The sequence below is a fragment of the Tauraco erythrolophus genome, chromosome 4, assembly GCF_009769465.1.
Source record: "Tauraco erythrolophus isolate bTauEry1 chromosome 4, bTauEry1.pri, whole genome shotgun sequence".
Classification (NCBI taxonomy): Eukaryota; Metazoa; Chordata; class Aves; order Musophagiformes; family Musophagidae; genus Tauraco; species Tauraco erythrolophus.
In genome coordinates this window covers 20,594,707-20,617,195 of record NC_141468.1, presented here as the reverse complement: position 1 = coordinate 20,617,195, position 22,489 = coordinate 20,594,707, and positions in this window count along the sequence as shown.

Below are 22,489 nucleotides of genomic sequence, written 5' to 3'. Positions count from 1 at the left end.
TGCTTTGGACTGTCTGGATAAAATCCAGTCTTCTAAATCCAGTCTTACATCCATAAAGCAGTATTAGCATGTCTTAGCCCACTAAGAATCAAGACCTTTTTTGTAGACATCAGTCTCATTGTCAGTATTCAGGCTGCTCTCAGAGAAGAAATTCCTTTGGACAAATTATATCTAACGAAGATAAAGGCCACTGTATGCAGCATTACCTTGACAAGTCAGCTTTGGCAGAGAGATAAGGGATTGGCAGTCATGGGAACGAGATGACTGGACAGCTTTTGTAGGAGATAAAGATGCAGAAAGGAAGAGGAAGGGGCGGGAAGCTGACAATATTCCAGCAACCTTGGTCTTAGACAAAGAAGTTGAGTCTGTCTGAACCTAACAGACAGCTGCTTCCTGGAGTTCACTGAAACTTTGAGTTTTTCCAGAGCATATTTTCTTTAATTTATGCTCTAAAAACACTTCCAAAGCACTGAACCACAATATCAGTGTTAAATGAACTTATGTGAGATTCTCCTAAAGCTTGTACAGGTAGAAAACTGACAATAATAATAATTAAATTAATGAAAAGTGGTATTTTAGTGTTGGAAAAGAAGTACAAGAATAGAACATCACATAGAATCATAGAATCATAGAATCATAGAATCATAGAATGGTTAGGGTTGGAAGGGACCTCAAAGATCATCTAGTTCCAACCCCCCTGCCATGGGCAGGGAAATCCTCCACTACACCAGGTTGCCCAAAGCCTCATCCAACCTGGCCTTGAACACCTCCAGGGATGGGGCATCTACAACTTCTCTGGGCAACCTGTTCCAGTACCTCACCACCCTCAATGTAAAGAATTTCTTTCTTATATCTAACCTAAATCTGCCCTCTTTCAGTTTAAATCCATTGCCCCGTGTCCTATCACTACACGCCCTTGTAAAAATTCCCTCTCCATCTTTCCTGTAGGCCCCCTTTAGGTATTGGAAAGCTGCTATAAGGTCACCCCAGAGCCTTCTCTTCTCCAGGCTGAACAGCCCTAACTCTCTCAGCCTGTCTTCATAGCAGAGGTGCTCCAGCCCTCTGGTCATCTTCGTGGCCCTTCTCTGGACTCGTTCCAGTAGCTCCATGTCCTTCTTGTGTTGGGGACTCCAGAGCTGAACACAGTGTTCTAGGTGGGGGTCTCACGAGAGCTGAGTAGAGGGGCAGAATCACATATCACATTTTATAAGGAAAGTTAATTGCTATATGTTGACTGTAAATCCATTTACACCACCTTATTTCATTAAGGATCATATGACATTATTCATGATTATGTTAAATTAAATCAGAAAACACTGGTAATTTATAGCTTAATTCCCATAAGTATACAACAGAACATGTTTTCTCCTTCATGTACATATTGCAACATTTAGAAAAAGTCACAAGGGGTCCATGGCTTATGTCATGGTTTGATGTGGAGGGGGGGGTGGTTCTGGTGGCAGGAGAGGGATTTTGCTCCCTGCGACCTCCCCGGTTTTGGATCCGGGTTAGGCTTAGTTCTGGCCACCGGATCAGACTGCCATCCCCCTCGGGGTTGAGCCAATAGGGCGCCTCTGCGAATTGCCCTATTTAAGTCAGGACAAGGGAACCGGAAAAGGTGCTTCGCCCAGGATCGAGCAGAGAAGGGAGGAGGGCACTGCCCCCGCTCCCTGGCTCCTGGCCGGGCGGCTGCCTGCGTCGGGCCGGCGCCGCCCACGGAGAATGGCGGCGGCGGAGCCAGCTGGGGAACTCGGGGGCACCCCACTCCCAGGGTGCCCACTGGGCTGAGTTCACCTGGAGAGGACTGAGATCTGAGAGAAACAGCTGCATCGACAGCAGGTCAGTGAGGATGGAGCGGGAGGAGGTGTGCCGGAGCCGAGTTTCCCCTGCGGCTGATGGTGAGATAGCAGGCTGCCCCCCTGCAACCAGGACGGCCTCGGTGGAGCAGCAACCCACTCGCAGCCCGTGGGGAGAAGATGCCTGAGCCCGAGGATGGTCGTGTTGGGGGCACGGCAAGGCAGAAAGGCATCTGGAGTCTTCGTGACGACCCACGCCGGAGCGAGTGGCTACAGCTCCCTAAGTACCCGAGACTGTGGTATAGCCCACACCGGAGCAATCTGTGGGGAAGGATTGTTTCCAGTGGGCTGGACTCACGTTGGAGAAATTTGTGGATTTTTCCTCGTGGGTAGGGGATCCATTGGAGCAGGGGAAAAGGGTGTAAGGACTCCTTCTCCTTTAAGAAAGAAGCAGCAGTAACAGCACGGAATGAACTGACCTGCACTCCCCCAGTCCCTGCCCCCTGTGCTGCTGGGGGGAGGAGGTAGAGCCGGGAGGAAAAGGAAGGTGGGGGGGGGAAGGTGTCGGTTTTAAGATCTGGTTTTGTTTCTTTCTGTCCTCTCAAGTAATCGGTTTTTATTTCCCTTTGTCCTTCTAAGTAATCATTAATAAACTGTTTTGCTTTGAGAAAAGCGCTGCCTGTTTTGCCCAGGACCATGGTTGGTGGGTGCTCCCTCTGTTCTTGCCTCAACCCTCAGTCCTTTTGCTTTTTTTTTTTCTCTCCTCTCTACTTTATTGGAGAAGGAGAGACTGTGTGAGTTTTAGTTGCTGGATCAGCCTAAAACCACGACAGTCCTTTTTGGCGCCCAACGTGGGGCTTGAGGAATTTGAGATAAGAATAGTGACTGGGAGAGGTAACGGGCAAAACATGGACTTCACAGTGCTGAAAAACAGAAGGACCTTGGGAAACTTTGATTGTTGTGACTGGTGAAGGGACAAGGGGTGGATTGTTTGTAAAATGTGTGTTCTTCTTCTTCTTCGATGTTGTTGTTGATACTGTGTTCTTTTTCTGTAACTCTGTGTTCTCTTTCTGTAACTAAAGTTGTGCCTAAATATGGAATTCGCAGAGGCGAGGGGTGGAATGTCATGGTTTGATGTGGAGGGGGGGGTGGTTCTGGTGGCAGGAGAGGGATTTTGCTCCCTGCGACCTCCCCGGTTTTGGATCCGGGTTAGGCTTAGTTCTGGCCACCGGATCAGACTGCCATCCCCCTCGGGGTTGAGCCAATAGGGCGCCTCTGCGAATTGCCCTATTTAAGTCAGGACAAGGGAACCGGAAAAGGTGCTTCGCCCAGGATCGAGCAGAGAAGGGAGGAGGGCACTGCCCCCGCTCCCTGGCTCCTGGCCGGGCGGCTGCCTGCGTCGGGCCGGCGCCGCCCACGGAGAATGGCGGCGGCGGAGCCAGCTGGGGAACTCGGGGGCACCCCACTCCCAGGGTGCCCACTGGGCTGAGTTCACCTGGAGAGGACTGAGATCTGAGAGAAACAGCTGCATCGACAGCAGGTCAGTGAGGATGGAGCGGGAGGAGGTGTGCCGGAGCCGAGTTTCCCCTGCGGCTGATGGTGAGATAGCAGGCTGCCCCCCTGCAACCAGGACGGCCTCGGTGGAGCAGCAACCCACTCGCAGCCCGTGGGGAGAAGATGCCTGAGCCCGAGGATGGTCGTGTTGGGGGCACGGCAAGGCAGAAAGGCATCTGGAGTCTTCGTGACGACCCACGCCGGAGCGAGTGGCTACAGCTCCCTAAGTACCCGAGACTGTGGTATAGCCCACACCGGAGCAATCTGTGGGGAAGGATTGTTTCCAGTGGGCTGGACTCACGTTGGAGAAATTTGTGGATTTTTCCTCGTGGGTAGGGGATCCATTGGAGCAGGGGAAAAGGGTGTAAGGACTCCTTCTCCTTTAAGAAAGAAGCAGCAGTAACAGCACGGAATGAACTGACCTGCACTCCCCCAGTCCCTGCCCCCTGTGCTGCTGGGGGGAGGAGGTAGAGCCGGGAGGAAAAGGAAGGTGGGGGGGGGAAGGTGTCGGTTTTAAGATCTGGTTTTGTTTCTTTCTGTCCTCTCAAGTAATCGGTTTTTATTTCCCTTTGTCCTTCTAAGTAATCATTAATAAACTGTTTTGCTTTGAGAAAAGCGCTGCCTGTTTTGCCCAGGACCATGGTTGGTGGGTGCTCCCTCTGTTCTTGCCTCAACCCTCAGTCCTTTTGCTTTTTTTTTTTCTCTCCTCTCTACTTTATTGGAGAAGGAGAGACTGTGTGAGTTTTAGTTGCTGGATCAGCCTAAAACCACGACAGCTTAGTATTTTATTTAGCTACTGAGTTGTCTGTTATAACTTGTTCATTGTTGTATTCAGGACAGTTTTATCACCTATCGGTTAAGTATTTACTTTGTTTTGGAAACATCTTATTTGGTCTTCTCACTGAAATGGACAACAATGAAGGTCCCAGGCCGATTGGTAATCATTGAAAGGTTTGACAGCTGTGAGACCAATGTGACTAATGCTTTGGCTTCGTTCTCTATGAAACCTAATGCATCTGAAAAAGGACCATCCTTTTTACTAGGTCTGTGACTAGAAAAATAACAAATGTCTCTGCTCCTAAGACTGCGTTTATTTATCAACTGCCTTTTACCAGAATCATTTCTTCAACCTGAAAGTCGATCACACAGATAAGTGATATTCCATCTATTTCTTTGACAGTATTAGATTTGTAATCCTTTATATCTCCAATTCTCCATTAAGAATTGCTGCTATATAGGAATACAACCATACCATGCGTCACAACAAATATTAAAAAAATCTCGCACAACTTATTTTACCTAATGAGGAACAGTCATCATAATTATTTTTGTAGCTTAAGCAGCCTCAGAATGGCTTCAACTCACTCACATTAAAATGTATTTTCAAAATTTCTAAAGAAAAATGTTTAGATAAGCATTTGCTAATGCTGAGCCTCATCACACAGAAAAGGTTCCTAAGGCATGTCTATGCTCTTAAGTACTTTTACAGCCTTTATTTAGTCAAATTACACGCAGATGTCTGTCAAGAAGAAGACAACGCATTTTTAATAGTCAAGTAAAAAGATATATTTATATATTTCTATTTTTATATCTTCATCTTCCAAGGTCAGTTCTGTTTTTGTTTTACTCAGTTAGTGAAAGCTGGCAATTTCTTTCACTTGTCAGCACCCAACTGATATTCATAACCCAAACAACTCTTTACCTGTCAAGAGAATAAAAGAAACAAGTCAGCTTTGATTCCATGATAAAAATGAGACTTGTCACTCAATGCTGGAAAAGAAATTAAGCACTACAAACATCAACATCTAGTGATTTCTATTTATTTACTAAAGAAGAGTAAAAGTAGATTTCTTGCCTAATGAAATAAGCACTGGTTTTGATTCACAATCATGTTGCTATAATAAATAAATTAAAAAAAAATGTTTTCACTGGAAAGAATTTCTTTTAAAGTCCGGTTAGACAAAGATTTATCTATGTGCGGTATATTTCTTTTCGGGCAGGTGGAGTTTTGGTTTTATCTCTAGCTAAGCCTTTCAGAATTAGTAAGGGAGTGATCGTCATCTCATAGCAGAACATCCTACATTCTTTCTCTGATCACTACTGTAAATATTTTACTTCCACCGTGAGAAGAACTAAATGTCTACCCAAATGTGCAGAACATGGAGATGAAACGAAATATAATAAGACTAATTCTTTTCTGTTATCTCCAGAAATCTGAATAAAATCAATGTGAATGAAGTTACTGTGCTTTCCTTAAGTATCCGAGAGATTAGAATTTGACTTGATTAATCAAAATCACTTTTCATCTTGTGAAGGATGTTTTAAAGGAAAGCTCCATTTAACACTTAAAGACAGGATACTGTAATCGGAAACATCATGATTAAATCTCCCATTTACCAGACTATAAATCAAAGTTTTAGTAAATTTATTTCTAGAACTTTTTAAGTGGAGACAAACAGTTTGTTGTTAGAGTCAGTGATTTGAATAGAAGACTAAGAGGAGATAAGAACGATATTTAGAGGTCTGTGACTGATTTACAAGTTGAATGAAGTCAAAAGTGCCTGAATCTCAATTTCTAAATTTGTGAAATAGAGTTAACAATATCAAAAGAATACTGGGAGGTGTAATAATTGATTATAATGCTTTTTTTTTTTTAGAGTACCAGGACAACATATTAACTTTACTGTAATAATTTGCTGGAATTCCACGGGGACATTAAACATGATCGATATTCTCAAAAACAACTACTTTGACCTTGGGAATAGAGTATAGGAGTGCAAGATGGGAAATACAATTCTCTTCCCTGTCCTTTATTAATGTGTTGAATAGTATGAGGTTTTATTAATATTATTTTTGTCGTGGTTTAGGCCGATCCGGCAACTAAACTCCACACAGACGCTCTCTCACTCCTTCTCCAGTAAAGTTGAGAGGAGAAAAATGTAATAAAGGGACTGAGGGTCGAGACAAGAATGGAGGGAGCACCCACCAACCATGGTCCCGGGCAAAACAGACTCAGTTTTCTTAAAGCAAAACAATTTATTAACAAATACTTAAAAGAACAAGGACAAACAGAACCAGTTACTTGAGAGGACAAAAAGAAATGAAGCCAGATCTTGAAAACAACACCTCCCCCCCGAGCCTTTCCTTTTCTTCCCGGCTGCACCTCCTCCCGGAGCATCGCAGGGGGACAGGGAATGGGGGAGTGCAGGTCAGTTCATTCCATGTTGTTCTCCAGCGTTAGTCCTACCCGCAGGATGCAATCCTTTCCCATCTGATTGCTCTGGTGTGGGCTTTACCACAGTCTCGAATTCTTAGGGAGTTGTTGCCACTTGCTCTGGCGTGGGTCGTCACACAGACTCTAGATGCCTCTCTACCTTGTCATGCGTCCCATACTCCTTGACTGTCAGGCATCTCTTCTCCATGGGCTGCGAGTGGGTCTCCACTGAGGCCATCCTGGCTGCAGGGGGGCCGCCTGCCGTCTCGCCACCGGTTGCAGGGGAAACGCAGCTCCAGCACACCTCTTCCTGCTCCATCCTCACTGACCTGGTGTCGGTGTGGCCGTTTCTCTCAGATCTCAGTCCTCTCCGGTGAACTCAGCCCAGTGGGCACTCCAGGAGCAGAGCGCTCCCCGAGTTCCCCAAGCGGCTCCACCACCGCCATCCTCAGCAGGTGGTGCCGGCCCGGCGCGGGCAGCCGCCCGGCTGGGAGCCAGGGAGCGGGGGAGTGCCCTCCTCCTTTCTCTCCTCACTCCTGGGCAAAGCAGCTTTTCCCGGTTCCTTTGTCCCAACTTAAACAGGGCAATTTGCAGAGGCGCCAATTGGCTCAGCCCTGAGGGGGATGGGGTCCGATCTGGTGGCCAGAACCAGGTCTAACCCGGTTCCAAAACCAGGGAGGTCATAGGGAGCAAATCCCCTCTCCTACCACCAGAACCCCCCCACATTGAACCATGACAATTTTATTTCTGCTCTTCCTGTAAAATGAAAGAAAGTTCCGTAGTAAAATATTCTGTCTACTGACACAGACAGGCAGTAGACTTCAGTGTTTGTTAGTTGTTCATGGAAACACTTCTTGAATCAGATTTTAAAAAGTTAATTTCTGCTGCTAATTCTTGCATTTCCACAGTTAGTCCTAGACCCTCCAATACTGAAACTGTGATGTAGTTGACCATCTCCTTTGTCTGTGTTCGTTTGTGTGCATATAGTGGTATGTTGATTGTTCCTTGTAACATGTAATTTCTGAAGTTTTGTTCAGTAGCAATTCATGAATTCTTTAGAAGCAATTTATGGGTTAGACAAGTGGACACTGAGGTAGATAGATGGAAAACTGGCTGAATGGGTGGTTCCCAGAGAGTTGTGATCAGTGCCTCCAAGTCCAGTTGGAGGCAAGCCACTAGTGTGTGCTCCAAGGGTCAATACTGGACCAAAACTCTTTAACATCATTAATGACCTGGATTACAGGGCAGAGGGAACCCTCTGCAAATTGACAGATGATACAAAGCTGGGAGGAGAGGCTGATATACTAGAAGGTTGTGCTGCCATCCAAAGGGACCTATTCAGCCTGAAGAAGAGAAGGCTCAGGAGGATCTTACCAATGTGTATAAATACCCAATGAGAGAGAATGAAGATGAGGCAGGCTCTTCTCAGTAACGCCCAGTGACAGGACAAAAGGTAATGGACACAAATAAAAAACTGTGAAATTCCATCTGAACAAAATAAAGCACTTTTTTTTTCACTGTGATAGTGTTCAAACACTAATGCTGGTTGTCTAGAGAGATTGTGGAATCTCTATTGGCCAATCTGCTCTAGCTGACCCTGCTTGAGTAGAAGGTGTGGACTCATTGATCTCAAGAGGTCCTTTGTGTCTCTGTGAATTCAGCACCGTAACCACTCTAACGTGTCTACGCTACCAGAAAATACCAAACTGAAGTGCTGCAATGTAAAAGTATCATCTTACACATATTCTGCTAACCTTACAAATGATTCCTGGCCAGCTCTGCTTACTGAAAAGTAGATATAAATATCACTGGTCTTTTGGGTAGATTGCTCCTCAGCATATGCCCTTCACTCAGCCCATTTTAAAAACCGCAGTGTGTAAATTATCCCTTTGAGAAGCTAAGATGTAGATATGTCCACTGAGATGATTCTGTTCTATGACAAAAGATAATCTTATTAGCTGTGACCATGGTCCCAGTCAGTTTTAAGGGTGCTACTGTACAGCCTTTCATAAAAAGGAGTCAGACAAGACCTCTATATATCACTGGAAATTACTTGTAGCATCAAACTGATAGAATTATGTAAAGGGTTTTAGTATGTTTTAAATTCAACAGAGAAAAATGAAACAGGATAGATGTCAGTTATATTACATGGAATTTTTAGTTTTTCTCTACATGAAACTGAAATCCTTGTCCTACCAGTAGGTTTTGGGTTTTTTTCCCCTACTTTGACACATTGTTCATGAATTTCATTTCTATATATTTACACTAATGAATCTTTCTCAGACAGAAGATAAATGCATTAAATGATACAGTAATTCACAGACTGAGCTAATATCAGTTAAGGGACTCTCTTAAAAAGAAAATAAATATATATATAATTCAGTAAAATCCTATTGGAAAAGATATCTCCCATCTTTACTTCAGACCTGTAGACACAAGTTTGTATCACATAGTTAGCCTTGTCTGAAAAAAATTCTGAGCGCATTTTAATCAAAAGCTTTATGTATCTCCATTGTCCAGTCTGGAACCCATATGATTTATAATGGTCTGGATATATAACAAGTCAAATTTAAGATTATATAATGCTAATGGTCTGGATAATAACAAGTAAAATTTAAGATTATGTTCATCACACTTACTTCTGAGCTAATCTAGTTGGTACTGTCAAAAAAATTGGAAAAAATCTTAGAATTTTGATATGAACATACTCTCTTTGGAGCAGAAAAAAAAAAGGACATTTAACAGTAACATGTAGAAACTACAAAAAGTAGGCAGTAATAATTGACTACACAGATACATGATTGGGAAGACTTGGCTACAAAACAATTTTGCAGAAAACAGTCCAGTATGTAGAAGATAACAAGCTGAGTTATCCAGCAACCTGAGATAACAATCTTGTGAATAAAGAAAGCACCATTGTGAGTTATATAAATAAGCATACGGAAGCCACAGAACACAAGGTATACTTTTGATAAAGAAACTTCAAACAAGACCTCTACTGGAGCACTGTATTCAGTCTGGACCAACGGAGCAAGTGTCACTAGAAAGCGCTGTTAATGGTAAGCGAGGTAGAGAACACAATTGCCTTAAAACCAAACCAAACCAAACTACAAAACTTAACAAAAAAAAAAAACAACCCAAAAAACCACCCCACAACAAACAAACCAAACCAAACTAAAAACAAACAAAAAAAGAACCCCTACCCCCCCCCCCCAAAAAAAAAAAAAAAAACAACAAAAAAAACCCCGGGGCTGTTTAATCTAAGGAAGAGACAATTCAGAGATTCCATGATAGAACTCTTTAGCTATGTATAAAGCCACTGTGAAGAGAAAAAGCAATAGGGTATTTTGGAGGGCAAGGTAAGAAATAATAGCCTTAAATGGCAGCAAGGAAGATTCAGTGATTATTAACTCATACTTCAGTGAAAAGTATTAGTTAATACTTTTCACTGAAGCATTAGGTTGCTCAAGGAGACTGTAGAGGCTCCATCATTCAAGACTTCTCAGAATGATTTAAACAATGTCATGATGGATCGATCCTTCAAGTAGGAAGATGGTGCAGGTGTACATTTTAGTCTCAGAACCTTACACAGTGGAGAAAAGAAGCAGGATAATGAAATATAGGCCATCATAATTCCAGCAACTACACTACCATCTTTTGATTAGAAGACTTCGACTGCAGTCCTCTTGGGCAGGGATTGACTTTATTACAGGATAGAATAGCATATGCTTCAGTGATATCTTGACTTGTAGGTGTTATTTAAGGGAAAACACAGAAGATCTTAACTTAGTACAGGGGTTCTGCTGCTTGCTTTTCTCTTTCTAAAATCCAGCCTTATTTCACCCTGATAAACAAATATGTGAGAAAATATAAAACTTCCATAACATATTTGTCATGGAAGATGAGTTTCTTAGCATGCTCTGAAAACACAGTTCCTGTGGTAGGCAGAATCTGTACTTAATTTCTTCCTGGACTCAGATATTAACGTCAAATAAATCCATAAAAAATACTCCAGCAAATTCTGGGTTCAGTTCTGCTCTCAGTTTTGTCTGCCTTTGAGATTTCTTTCTTAGCGTCTCTAAGTCTACAATTTAAATCCTATTTCTCCACAGCAAGCTCTCTTTTTCCACTCAGCTAGGGATGGCTTGCAGCAGAGGATACACTGAATCATTCCTTCCCAGGAAGATCAATGATTGTTAACATGCCTGTCTCCCAGCTTGTTCTTGGCAGGTTTACCTGATTCTGAAATACTTACTGTATTGTTTTTCCACCAAATCCTAAAAAGAATACTAGGAAGTAATAAAAACATAGGAGAGTATGTACATATTTCCATACACATATCAGTAAAAGCCTGCAGTGGGTAGTCCACCGAGATAAACATGTAAATTCACAAGAGGTGTCTTAATCAATGGTGTATCTTACATTCAGTGTGCAAAAAGTGGCTATTCTAATTCAGGAATTGTTACTATGATAGCTTATAAAGCAGATGGACTTACTAGAGATTAAGAAAAATAGGTGAGTGGGGAGATCAGAAAGACTAGATTTCTCTCAACATAAATATAGCCACCTCAAAAGTAATATAAACACCCGATCAACATAAACACCTGCAATATAGATACCTATCTATGAACATCCTGTCAATAAAGGCGACTGGCTCAGGTGTAGACGTTTACACAGTAAAAATCTAGCAGAAAGGTGAGATGAAATTCACAAATCTTTTTTTTCCTGTTCAAGAAACCTCAGTGGATGTATCTGACCAGTACGCAGATGCTGTCCAAACATAAATGAAGTTGTACTCTGGAATAACTGAAATGCTGATTTGCTCAAGCAATATTAGGGTAATGTTATATGTGTCAGTGCTACATAGTAATTTAACATTCTAAGAATCTACACATTTCTAAGTCACTACAGATATGTTATCTTGAAAAATAAATTGTATTATGGAAGTCAACATATAGGAGAAATGAAACTACAAGGTCTGCAATGAAATTCTAGTACCAAGACAGTTCATACTGTTTACTTCAGATAGCAAATGCATTAAAAAGTGGATACGATAATGAAGGATATGAAGAAATAGACCTGAATCATTTTCTTTTATAGTTTTGGAAAACAAAAGCAACAAAATAGTTAATAAGAGACGAATGTTATTAGGCTATCTACTTACAGTCTGGCTGGACTATGCAATCCTAACAACAAGAATAGCAACATAGGCTTACTGCTTTCAAGACCATACTTAGACTGAAAAAGTAGTCTCACAAACAGCTGCCTTCTTAAAAGACCTTGACAGCTGTTTTTTGATATGTTATTTGTTCAGGTTCTTTAAAATAGCACTTAGTAATGGATTGATTTGAGAATTAAAGAAAAAAAAAAAGCAATTTTTAATATCTTTAGTGATGAAGAGCCCTTGTAGCTCCTTTTCCTGTTTCAATATTAATACAAGGATCATGGAAAACATCCTAACTATACTGCTGAGTTATAAGTGGCTGTTGTACATAGGTCTACAGTGCAAGGATAATCATGATGGATGTAAGGCAACACCACTGAAGACTGCTGTGATGCAAGCTGAATGCATTCTATTTTATTCAAGACTTAGGGAACACTAAAACACTGTGCTTGTCTCTTGAACACATATTAGAAGCAAAAGAGTAGTTGGCAAGTTTCATCAGTCACTTCATTCTGAAATATCATGGTCACCTTTTTTTCCTTCACTCTCACCTCCTTGGCTGCACCTCTCTGCTCTCTGAAATTCTTAGTGAGAAAAAAACATAGTCAGAAAGGTCTGTGAATGCAATCTATAGTAGAAGCACTTCTCTCTTGGTGTCTTGGCATGCCGTCTGCCATCTACAACAGCTGTGAATTTGCATGGTCAGATCTATTCCTATGGACCAGGCATCTTGTGCAGGAGAATTTCTGAGACTTCACATGGGTGTCTCACAGACAAGTACTTTACCTTTCATATGAGCATCTCTGTATTTTGGCCCCCTTTTCCCACTGGGGAAGAAATTAGCCTCACTGCTCTGCCTATATTGCAAACTTATTCACTCAGTCTATCTTTGAGCTGCCTGTGGGTGATTTGACACATGCTCCTTTTCCCCTGCTGCTCTGCCAGTGCACTTGCAGAAAAAGATGGCACATTGTTAACAGCAGAGGTGGCAACCTCTGCCTAGATGGCACTGATGATCAGTGCTGTGCACGCAACCCCATGCCAACAACTTTTTGTCAGTACAGTGTTTTGGGGTTCAAGTATATTGTATTACTAGGTACTCAATAAAATGTATACTTTTCTAGCCTTGCAAATAGCATGCTGTAATAGAAAGACTCTCTAATTGAGGGGGGGAAACTTACTTTCAATGCACACAATACAATTACTTTGTCTCTGTAGACGTATGCCTTATATAATATTCCTCTCCCCTCCACTACGATAAACTTCCTCTCTTTTACTTAGCACTTTGCATTAATAGAACAAATGCATATTTCAGGCTAAACAGTACTATTATCTTTATACATAGCATCACATCTAAGGCTTTCTGCCTCAAGACTTGCTTAAATAAGAAGCAATTTCTTTATAATATTATGAAGAAACTTTCCTCAATGCAAAAAATGTAAATATATTTTTCAGCAACTGGCTTCCTTCAGCAAGTAATAGAAAACATCTAACAATGTCATCTGGGAAATTAGTACATCTGGAAAAACTGTAGAATGAATTGATATATGCTTCTTATGTTAACATGCATAGAGAATTTCTCTCCTTGTATGGAACCAAAATGGATGGCTTCCATTGCGTTATTTGTTTCTATCATAAAGCACAGCAGAAGCCTCTCTTGGTTTGAAGTTTTTGATACACAGGGGAAAAAAAAAGATTTTTTTTTTTTTTTAAGGCTCAGTAGTACTCCTTTTACCACCTTCTCTGATAATGCAAAATATTTGCAATCATGCTGAGTGTACCTTGATGTCAACTAAATCAGATTTGATTTGCTATAGCTAGCACAATCCCATATACAGGCTCAACAGTTCATTAACCTATTTCTATAATTTTACATTCAGATACTCTTGTATTTTAAAGAAAAGAAATTCCACCACTGTGGGCCCAATTCTCTAAATACTGAGGTAAATTTTCTTAGACTGGCATAATGCAGGCACAGACACGCTTTCACATCTGGTGTATACCACAGCAAATAAAGAATATAGAGTTGAAAAATAAAACACTCTTAGAATAAACTCATAAAACATGTAAATCCTGAGTTTGTATTTTTACAAATCCAAGTCTTTGAGTATAGAGGAAACAAACTGTAAAGGCATTCAATATTTTTTTTCCTGTGTCCTTAAGATTGAATAATGCCTCTAAAATTAACAGTTATGGGGAAAGGTCTGATTTCTTCTGTGTTTTCAGATATTAATCTAGAATTTTGCAAGCATTATCAGCATTTTGTGTAATAAAATGATGTGCTACTCATCTTATCAGGATCAATGTTGTTAAGCTATTTACACTGAGCCCTCTTTCACCAATCCTTGACAGTATGAGAAAAATTTAGCATTGATGTAAGTGGGTGCAATTCCAATGACTTAACTTGATTTATGCCCACTTATACCTGAAATTAATTTGGTTGACTCACTTTGGTACGGGCTGAATGAATGACTTCATCACACCAATCAATTGGAAATAAAAGCATTTTGCTAACATAAGCCTCATTTTGTGAACATTTGCAATTTGTGCATGGCTCACTAAAGCTGGTTTTGTGGAGAGACCCGCACAGACCTAAGTCATTAAAAAAAAAAAACCACCACAAAACCAAAAAAACAAAGCCAAGAAGCCAAAATCATGCTTTACCTTACATCTTTAAAAGCTTTCTCTGTAGTTTTGGGGATGTAAAACTCACAGTGCTTTCTGATAAACACTTACCATGGTCTAGTAGGCTTGATCCACATCAGCAATGTAACATTTCTCATTCCATGAACATTTATGTTTTATTTTGGTAGAATCCTCATAGGATTCCCTATTAGCTTCTTAGTCTCTATAGAAATTTATGGGTTCCTTTATGTTAATTAGAACCTAAGTGAGAAAACTATGTCAATGAAAATAATTGCAGAACCTCAACATGAGCAATGTCTATTTTCTTTCCTTTCTATAAGCTACTCAGCTTAATGAAATAAGAGCTTTAAATAGAACAGAAAGCAGAACAGTGCTGTCCTATTACTTTTTTTCATTTTAATATTTCATAATACCTTGTATAGTATGGTTCAAACAGAAAATTGAAGTGAATGAAATCAACCAGCTACCACAGGGCTCACACAGATGTGGCGAAGCTGCAGGCTTTAATTGTTTCTATGCCATGGTGTGAAAGCACTATTAATATTAATGAAGAGACCAGGAATATGTTATCTGTAAGTCTTATAGAAGAGTCATTTAGGACTTGGTCAGGCTTGATGTGAAATAGTGATCATCACAACTCATTTTTTTCCCCAGGGCCCTTTGAAATCTATAGTGAGTGAGCAATTCTAAACACATAATTGGTGGGAAAATGTCTGTTTATTTCATTTTTCCCTATTAAGAAAAAATATAAGGGTTGCGTAGAACTTTCTTTTCTTCTTTCAATGACTATTTACATGGTTCCATAGCCTAATCACCATGAAAAATTACCCATATTTCTGTCAGTAACAGTACACAAGTTGTACACTAATCCAGAAACAAAACCTTTGCTTACTATTGTATGTCTGCCAGTAACTGCTCAATTAACTCTTGACACTGCTGTACAGTACAGGTCTCATCAGAATCTCTCCAGAGCCAAGTCTCCAAGGACTTCAAGTTCAGCTGCTTGCAAGGAATGAAAGGACTTCATTGTCATTGAAATCACAATGACATAGAAGTATTAATTAGTTTAATTGACAAAGCTACTTGTTTACAGTTTCAGATTTTTGGTGCCCTCTTTTTATTTGCTTGTTTATTGTTTGCACAAAAAAAAAAATTGGAAATTGAGATGGCTCAGATTTATTCAGTGAATTATTGACTAACACAATCAACCTAATACATTTTTCTCTAAGTCTCCGCTGATACTCCGTCCATCTTTTATCCTTGACTAGTCCTTTCAGTAAGATCATAATCTATATCTCCTATATTTTCAGTGTGCCTTATTTCATCATTTTACCTCTGACCAACTTTTCTTCTTAATTAATAATCCTGCTTCCAGTTTTTTGGGGCACATTCACAGATCCACAAACAACTTTGGAGAACAAATGATTATGTAATACTGTCTCATTTTGAAGTAGTGATAAACAGAAACTGCAAAGCTAGTGTTCATGTTGTATTTACCTCAAAAATTCTGGGATTAGAGAAGCCTGGAAAGCTCAGTGATCTAAGAAGTGCCCCCAAGCCCACAGTGTGCTACCAACAGAAATGATCAACACTGTCGAAGAATGCAGAACTTGGCAAATTGCTTACTTAGAGAATATATAGATACATGTGAAAAAAGTAATAAAGATGTTAAAGAAACTCAAAACCCGAATTAAGTTGTGTGAGCTGATTTTAATGTGCAGTTTATTCTGACCTAGAAAGTTCTAGCTTGTTAGGAACTTGACACACATTTTTGAGAAGGCAGCCTAGAAACTGATGACAACCATGGCTTTCAGGGTTGCAAGTAGTTTCCTGCAGTTAGTAATTTAAATCTTCAACATATTTGTCTTCTCTTTTTTCACCTGTGATTTCCATGCAATAATCCCAAATGTGTACCCTGTCCCTGCAGACAGTAATACTTTAGTGTGCGTCCAGTGAATTAAGCATTTTTATCGATGATCTGCATATGCAAAATTATTTAATGAATGTGTAATAAATCCATATGTCAATGTTATGCTTCCCAACAACATCAGGTTTGCTATTTGTGTGCTGTGTTGTACTTAAATACAGACTTTGCTTGAAACTACCTCAGGTTCATAGGCCAACCTACTGCAAAATTCCTGAGCATGCTTTTAAAAGTGTGCTCCAAGCACCTTCAAATGATCAAATCTTACACTTTTCACAGATCTTTTTATGATACTGGACTTGACTGTCATGAAAACATGAAGTCTGGAAGAATGAAAACTTTGTGGTCCTTCATATTGAGGCTGAAGGAAATTTACATTTTCAGTTGACTCTTGCTCTGAAAAGATTAACCTTGCAGTAGAAAAAAACAAAATATGTGAGAAAGGAGATTAGACGTGTGAAGAAAACTGGAACAGACAGTTAATATGGGGGAAGTAGAAAGAGAATCAGACAAGAAAACAAATAATTTTACTTCAGATTGAAAAATAAGCCCAAATATTTATATAAATCCCAAAACATTTCACTTTTCAGACAAGGGATTTAGATATTCTCTTCAGTTCCAAAACAGATACTTTTTTCAAGTACCAAAGGACAGCAGGAAACATTGTTTCAGCTCCTGAGGCACTGTCTTCTTTGTATTATCACGAGTAAATAAAATGTTTCTAGTAATAAAGGTAAAGATGGTGGTCTGATTAAAATCAGTGACTGTTGTATGATGTCAAGTTATAAGTCTATGTAATTTGAGCTTTTGAATACAAAAGAAGTGATAAAAAGGTAAGCTACTTTCAGATACTTTGTCTGTATTTGTCTATATTTGTCTATATACGCAAGAGATTTTTATAAAAATGTCATGTACAACCTATTCTTCCTATAGCTTATCTGTTAAATGGAAATATATTTTAAATGCTGATTTTTAAAAAATAAATAAAAACATGTTCTTGTATTTTCAGAAATGAATGTCTGAGAGAGAACACAAAAAATGCTGAGTAGTCAGAAATATGAAGAATGTTTGGGTGGGCAGAGGAGAATCATTGTGTCTAATTATTAACCAATATATATTTATGTGGGGTTTTTTTTGTTTTGTTTTGGTTTATTTATTTATTTATTTCATCTCTTTCAGGAATAGTTCTAATCAAGATACAACACATATAATTGCATAAGAAAACTAATTTTGTCGTCTTCACCTTTTCTAAGATTAAGGAGGCTTAAGCTTATTTCTGGATCTGCAACTGCCAGATAACCTTGGGCAAACTATTTGTCTTGTTCTGCTTCTATTTTTTCTATTTATAAAATGGAACAAATCACAACGACCTTACAGTACCTTATGTAGAATAGTCACAGTTATAACAGCTGCCTCTTCTCTGTAATTTCTTTCATCAAGCAGCATCTTTGAGTAATTTTACGTGGAGAATTGCAATATTACTTTAATGCCATGCAGATAATCTTTGCTGCTGACTCAAGAAAATCAAGCATTATACTGTAATTGACACCTAAATAAAAGATCTGAGTTCCAGATCTGTCATAGTACTGTTTGGTTGTATGCTGGGACAGTGTTTGTTATCATTTCACCTTTCAAAAACCTGACCAATTAAATTAGAAATCTGATTTTTTTGAAATATTGGCCCTTTTCATGACTGGCCATTTTGAAGGGTGATTTTTTTTCCATAGAGGATTGGAAAAGGAGTACTTGAGTACTTGAATGCTCAAACATCTAGTCAGGCCTCACTAAAGGAGACTATTCGAGTGCATCATGAATTCTCCTCTCTTACATGGAGAATATGCTTTTGTTTACAATAGCTTTACAAACCTTGAAGACGACTGGTAAAGAGAAGTGTTTATGAAGAGAAGCGTCAGGGATCAGGAAGACAGATGACATCTGTGTGATTGACAGCCATGTCTATAGTGACAGTGCAGGTCTGAGATCAGGTCAGGAAGCCAAGTCAGTGATGCCAGGTCTGGGAGAGAAAGTTGCAATGTTGAGCAGAGGCACATCTGCAAGGAAATTCACACAAGGACATAGGGAAAGGGCCTGAGCTAAAATGCAGCAACCAAGAAAGGGGACAGAGAACTCAGACTGGAGGAAGGCAAATGTCACTCAGTTCTTCAGGAAGGGCAAGAAGGATGACCCAGGGAACTAAAGGTTGATCAGCCTCACCTTGATCACTTCATCTCTCAAACATGATAGAGCAGATAACCCTGGGAATCTTTTCCAGGCATATAAAGGACAAGAAGGTCATGAGGAGCAGTCAGCATGCCTTGACCAAGCAGAAGTCATGCCTGACCAACTCAGAAAACTTCTGTGATGAAATGACCCACTTGGTAGACAAGGGGAGAGAAGTGGATATCATCTACCTTGACTTTAGTAAGTCTTTTGACACTGTTTGCTATAAGATCATGATAGATAAGCTGTTGAAGTATGGGCTGGATGAGTAAATAGTGAGGTGGATTGAAAATCAACTGAACTGTTGGGCCCAGAGGGGCCAGATGACCATGTATATTTAGAGACCAGTAACTACAGAAAGTCCCATGTGAACATCAAGAAGCACTGTTTTTTTTTTATTCTGAGGGTGACTGGCACAGGTTACACAGAGTGATTGTGGAGTGTCCATCACTGGAGATATTCGAAAGCTATCTGGACATACTCCTGGTCAACCTGCTCTGGGTGAATGTATGTGAGCAGGAGTGTTGGACCAGATGACCTCCTGAGGGCCCTTCCAATCTCAACCATTTTGTGACTTCATGAGATGCAGCATATCAGAGCTGACCTGTGGAGAAGAGGAAGACCTTGCAAAACTTAGTGATGTACTCAGAGCCCTGACAAAAGAGGTAAAGGTCAGGAATAGTGTTTTCAGGTGAAGTTTGACTTTCTTTCAGTATGGGAAAATTATATTCATAGGGTAGAAAAATATTAAATGTAAGTTTATATAGGACAAAATAAACTTTTTTCAAATCATCATTTTTTTAAATACTGTCTTTCAGTTGCTTTTCTCCCTGTCAATGCTGCCTGATGCCTTGAGGCAGCTGAGTCTATTGCCTTGTCTTTGACTGTAAATAGGTTGTGAATTCCCATGTTTGATCTAAGGCAGAAATCATGCTAGTCAAAACAAGTAAAAACAATTAAGATTTTTTTTCTCTTTTCATTAATCTCATTTTATGCTTCTCCTTTTATATTAATTTTGCATAAATAAAGACTAGAGTAGAATTTAATTGGATTGCTCCTTCTGGGTAAAGGATAAGAAATCTGGAAAAGCCAAGCACAGACTGTTCTTAAGGTAGGTGGTCTAGACAGAAGACAGCAGCTCTTGTTGACATTTTTGCTTTCCAAACCTTGCAGCATTATCTTGCAGAAATTCCACATTTCCCTTGAGAGGAGTTTTTTACTGAGACATGGGAGTTCAGCCAGTGAGTTCAAAGTCAGTGAATCCAGAGAAGTCATTGCCTTGGGTGTTGGAAAGCTTAGACAGCAGCATTGACGTGCTGTTGTTTATCAGAATATGTCATCCATGCCGAGGCTCCCCTGAGCATTTTGGAGCACTCACAAGAGACGATGACCATGTATAAAAACTGATCCGTAAGGGATGAAAACAAATTAAGAGCAGAATAATGCAATTTAAATTCCATGCACTGAAATTTCTTATGTTTCATGGCTGTTAGAGGATCTTTTAGTAACCTGATATGATATAGTCATAGTAGTAACAGTCAGTGGTAAGTGGTGAAATAAATAGAACTGCATCACTTCAATTTCTTTCTCTCATCTGACTTACAGCTTGAACTCTAACTTGAGAGACACAAATTCAGGAGTGTTTTCTTGTGTGCAATTCTAGTTCCTTGTAGTGTATGTATATGCTTTAGGTTGCAAAAGTTTTAATTCAAGACTTAAATCAGTTTCAACATCTGTTGGAAGATGTTTTAAATAAGATTTCCCACTTAATTTGGTTCAGCAAATCTCCCTCCAGGTTTCAGATAAAAATGAACTGCAAGTGAATATGATGCTTTCCTACAAATATTCCCTTACATAAGCACTTGCAATGAGGGTGAACTGGAACTAATATTGCGCATAGGTGAATTGGAATTAATGCTGTGCATGCTGTTGGACCCTGCTTCTGCAGGGGCAGAATTTAGCAAAGAGAAGGTCACTCACTGAGACACCAGCTTAAAAAGTAGACATTCTCTGTAAGTACTGAAGCAAGCAAATATTCATTAACTTCATATTTATTCTTGTATTAGATTTTTTTTAACCTCATATGATACTTTCTCAGCTTAATAAAGACTGAATTATATCTTCCCTATGCTATGTGTAGATACATCTGCTGATGGTTATTCCAATCTCAACCACACTATCTTGGTTTTCATAAGAGTGTTCAGAGAGTGTAATTACTACTCAGATTTACTCAGAATGAATTATTATAAGGTTGATAGTGTCTAGTATGCAAAAGTACTTCCTCTGAAATCAATGTTAAGTATAATGGTGGCATATTTCTTAACATAGATGGTAGTATAACAATTTGCATCTAAGTCAACTGAGGCATATAACTGAGCAAAAGCTGCTAGCCTATAATGTAAAAATTTAAGTGAGTGTTTTTCTTTGTGAAGTAGGTTGCTCATCTGACATAATACAACTTGCTGCTACTTGGTAACTTGGTTAACTGTGGTCATCTGTCCACAGAAAAGCATAATGTCTGTAGAAATAAAAGAAATATTGATTTTATTTCAGTTACATTGTATTCTGATATCTTTGCTGAACTGATTTTCAAATGGGAAAAACTTTCAGAGCTATGGAAAGAAAGAAACACAAATATGGACCGATGACATCTATCATCTACATTTTGCTTTGTTACTTATCTGTAATTTCTTAGTATCTCTGCTGTAGTTACAAGGCTTCTGATGGGTTTACTTCTAGAGTTAGTAAAAACACAATTTGGAGCTATAAATGCAATGAAGTTATGTGTGACCATTTTTATTAGAAGTGTTCTTCCAAGCATGGTGAACTTGAGAATATTTCATTAACATTAGGATGTTTCTAATACTTAGAAAACTGTCTGTTTGGCAAGAAAATGCTATAACAAAGGGAAGAGATAAGGACATTTGTAGAAACCTGAAAGTTTAAATAAAAAGCAAGTTTCTTGGTCTCAGAGATATTAAAATTGTATATATTTGCAGCAGATATAAAGTAAAACTAATAACAGCTTCATAAACTTGAACTTCGGGTCTTTGAAGTCAAAATAAGTTCAGCAGAATAATGAAAACATTAAGACTTACCTTACAAAATCTTACCTATTTAAAAACTGTTCTTCATTATGTATCGTATGACATCAAAATATCATGACTTCTGTTTCAGTCAAAACACTATGATCTCATTGAATTGGAATGTTTATGTCAATAGTACTATAACTATTTCTTTAAAGAGTTTTACTGCTCATACTTTAAAAAAAAAAAGATTTTATATTTTATTTTTACAAGCTACATCTGAACACAAAACCCACTGGCTGACAGAACCCGTAATAATAACCCAAAACAGTGAATTTTCACAGATCTGCTGTGCAAACTGAATTTACACATTAGAAACAGTAATTAAACAGTAATAAGCACACAATATTCAAGTTGAAGTATAATTATATCAGAGATAAAAAATGACAAATACTTGACTATGTCATATGTGTACTCAATTATCTCCAGTAACTTTTTTGTCGAATTTGAAGATAAAACACTTAAGAGTCTAGGATGAACATGTTCATTCAGTTTCTAAAGCAAGTTGGAGCAAAGCCCAACATTCTCCCCAGCCAAATCACCAGATGAATACTTGAATTATACAATGCTAGCAAAAAGTGAGTATTCACTGCGTATGCCTGGTATTTCTGTAGAAGATAATTTCTTCTCTCAAAACTAGATGGAGAAGGGACTCCTTATGAACTCTTACAGTTTCTTACTATCCTTCCAGTTGTAATCCTCCCTTTTAAGATAGTATTTGAAGGCTTAAGGTTAATGACACAATAGGCACTGTGAAAATAAAGATCTTGACAATTACAGGCTGGAGAAGAGAAGGTTCAGGGGAATTTTACTAATGAGTATAAATACCTGTCATGGTTTAGCCCAGCTGGTTTAGCCCACCACGAGGTCACTCACTCACTCCTC